Consider the following 3804-nt stretch of genomic DNA (forward strand, 5'->3'; position numbering starts at 1 on the left):
CCTGGGAAACCCCATGAACAGAGGAGTCTAGTGGGCTATATATAGTCCATGGGGTCCCAAGAGTTGGACATGACTACGCAAGCACGCAGTGCAGAAACAATACACAAAAGTTCAATTTCTCAACATCCTAGCTAACACTTAATTATCCTTTTTAAAAATTATAACCATCCTAACTGGTGTGAAGTATTATCTCATTGTGGCTTTGACTTTCATTTTCTTGATAATTAGTGATACTGAACATCTTTTTTTTTTTTTGATGTCAAAAAGTGGTAGTTTTACTTTTATTTTTTTATCTGCCTTTTTTTAAATTAGTTTATTTATCTATTTTTTTAACTTTGAAATATTGTATTTGTTTTGCCATACATTGACATGAATCCACCATGGGTGTACATGTGTTCCCCTTCCAGAATCCCCCTCCCACCTCCCTCCCCATCCCATCCCTCCAGGTCATCCCGGTGCACCAGCCCCGAGCGCCCTGTATCATGCATCGAACCTGGACTGGCGATTCGTTTCACATATGATAATTTACATGCTTCAATGCCATTCTCCCATATCATCCCGCCCTCGCCCTCTCCCATAGAGTCCATAATACTGTTCTATTTATCTGTGTCTCTTGAACATCGTTTCATACCTTTTGGCCATTTGAAGGGAAGATCATCAGGAAGAATATGATAGGAGCAATCAAGGTGTTGCAAGTCTTCATTATGCACAGATGTTAATCACACATCATGGGAACTCCAGTCATCATGTTCCAATCTTCACTCCAAGAAAAAGACAGGTAAGGATTATCTTACTTCTGTTTGTGTGATAATAAACTATTCTCCTCTTGATGGACATTAAAAACTGTTTGAGATTTGTTGCTATGAGTAATAGGACTGAAATCAGTATCTTTGAACATGAAATCTTAGACAGATATGCATACTTTCTCTCAAGAAAGACATAGTAACATGCAAACTTGATTAAACTGGGCAGAGTGTGAAGACTTAAAATTGTTACAAATATTGCTGAACTTCTGTTCCAAAAATGCCATACCAATTTATAGTCTCTCAGATTCATGTGTGTGAATGCTTTACATTCTCATAGGCATTTTATTTCATCAGTCTTTTAAATTTTGGCCAAATTTTGGGATGAAAGATACTGTCTCATTGTTATTTTAGTTCCTTATTTTCAAAAAGATTGAGTATAAAATTGAACTCTGACCCATATGGAGCTGGACTTCGGCATTAATGTCTTGAATGCCAGGATTCTCCTAGGCGTATTTCACATTCTGAAATATCAACACGATATGCTGCTGCTGCTGCTAAGTCACTTCAGTCGTGTCCGACTCTGTGCGACCGCATAGACGGCAGCCCACCAGGCTCCACCGTCCCTGGGATTCTCCAGGCAAGAACACTGGAGTGGGTTGGCATTTCCTTCTCCAATGCATGAAAGGGAAAAGTGAAGGTGAAGTCGCTCAGTCGAGTCCGACTCTTAGCGACCCCATGGACTGCAGCCCACCAGGCTCCTCCGTCCGTGGGGTTTTCCAGGCAAGAGTACTGGAGTGGGGTGCCATTGCCTTCTCCGAGTGAAGATGTGAGATCAGAGCAGTTGCCAGAGGTCATGAGAGGCCACATGAAAAACCTCACCCAGAGAGCCCATGGCAGGCTGGCAGGCAGCATTCTGGATTTAGAGTTTAGCAGAAGGGAGAGAAGGGACTATGAGGGGAAAAGGTGGAAAATCTGGGCAGAGGGTTCAAGATCACGTCTGTTAATAAGCTTGGGAAATCTCTGAATTACCACCAGCAGCTGGAAGTTGAGAAGTCTATGGGCATATCTACTGGATGAAAGGCGTAGAGAGGCATGCCAAATATCTCACGTACCTTTGAATTCTCTGTGCCTACCATCAGGCAGAGTATAGGGAGCCTTTCTGTGTCACCCAGTGATTCTAGATGCTGGGAGAGCTACCTCTCTTGGTTATTCTGGTGGTTCGCTGCATCCTTGCTAGTATTCCTGGCTGGGAGCTGTGCTCCTGGCTGCTGGAGACTGGTATTTTCACCCTGTGTACAGGCCCTCCTCCACTGAATTTGGGGCAGTATGAGTGGGAAGGCTTGGGAAGTGGTGACAGTTGAGACAGAATGCAAATACCAGTAAGTAGTGGAAGGGGACCTAAAACTGCAGAGAAGGAGAAACTGGCGGGAGATGTCCCGAGGCTAACTACCTCAATGACTGCATATAAAGAGCTGAGTGTGGATATGTCTGGAAAAAATAATCTAGATGACATCTCCAGCTTCAGACTGTCCCACATGGCTCCTGAATTCTTTTTTTTTTTCCAATTCTTTTCAGTTCTATTTCTTCTCAATAACTGTGTAAAATAGTTATACCTATTTCTTGATTTAACAACCGTGATGGGGTGATTTAAATGTTCAGAACAGATTTTAATTTTATACATAAAAATTTCATTCAAATGAATTTTTATATATAAAAATTCTTTTATACATAAAAATTTTATACATAAAAATTTCATTGAAGTGAATTGGATTCATTCAAATCCTAATACACCAAATATTGGCAAAAATCATGAACAATAAACAGTAAACATAAATGCAAATGAATGATAAACATAGGAATATGTTAAACATGAAAAAATAATGTTATTTTTTTCACCTATCAAAGCAAAATTAGAAACCTAATTGTAACTACATTATGTATATTGTCACCCTGCTTATTTAACTTATATGCAGAGTACATCATGAGAAACACTGGGCTGGAAGAAACACAAGCTGGAATCAAGATTGCCAGGAGAGATATCAATAACCTCAGATATGCAGATGACACCACACTTATGGCAGAAAGTGAAGAAGAATTAAAGAGCCTCTTGATGAAAGTGAAAGAGGAGAGTGAAAAAGTTGGCTTAAAGCTCAACGTTCAGAAAACTAAGATCATGGCATCTGGTCCCATCACTTCATGGGAAATAGATGGGGAAACAGTGGAAACAGTGTCAGACTTTATTTTGGGGGGCTCCAAAATCACTGCTGATGGTGATTGCAGCCATGAAATTAAAAGACGCGTACTCCCTGGAAGGAAGGTTATGACCAACCTAGATAGCATATTTAAAAGCAGAGACATTACTTTGCCAACAAAGGTCCGTCTAGTCAAGGCTATGGTTTTTCCAGTGGTCATGTATGGATGTGAGAGTTGGACGATGAAGAAAGCTGAGCGCCAAAGAATTGATGCTTTGGAACTGTGGTGTTGGAGAAGACTCTTGAGAGTCCCTTGGACTGCAGGGAGATCCAACCAGTCCATCCTAAAGGAGATCAGTCCTGGGTGTTCATTGGAAGGACTGATGTTGAAGCTGAAACTCCAATACTTTGGCCACCTCATGCGAAGAGTTGACTCACTTGAAAAGACCCTAATGCTGCGAAGGATTGGGGGCAGGAGGAGAAGGGGACGACAGAGGATGAGATGGCTGGATGGCATCACTAACTCGATGGACATGGGTTTAGGTAAACTCTGGGAGTTGGTGATGGACAGGGAGGCCTGGCATGCTGCGATTCATGGGGTCGCAAAGAGTCGTACACGACTGAGCGACTGAACTGAACTGAACTGAACTACATTATAGTATTCCCGTGTATCCAAATAACTGTTTTTTGGTGGGGTTTTTTTTTTTTTTTTGTATCTTTGGCTAGTTTTGATATCCAGGTGATGGTGGCCTCACAGGATAAGTTTGGGAGTGTTCCTTCCTCTGCAATTTTTTGGAATAGTTTCAGAAGGATAGGTGTTAACATTTCCCTAAATGTTTGATAGAATTTGCCTGGGAAGCCATCTG

General features: G+C 41.4%; 1 non-coding gene across 1 annotated transcript; it reads right to left on the minus strand.

The window, feature by feature from the left end:
• Positions 1-666: 666 nt before the first annotated feature.
• On the minus strand, positions 667-800 carry LOC145537280 (U8 small nucleolar RNA). Its single transcript, XR_014076304.1, has one exon. It is a non-coding gene; the product is annotated as a U8 small nucleolar RNA (small nucleolar RNA).
• Positions 801-3804: the final 3004 nt, after the last annotated feature.

Source organism: Giraffa tippelskirchi, chromosome X, assembly GCF_054371585.1.
Source record: "Giraffa tippelskirchi isolate mGirTip1 chromosome X, T2T-mGirTip1v1.2.pri, whole genome shotgun sequence".
Taxonomy (NCBI): Eukaryota; Metazoa; Chordata; class Mammalia; order Artiodactyla; family Giraffidae; genus Giraffa; species Giraffa tippelskirchi.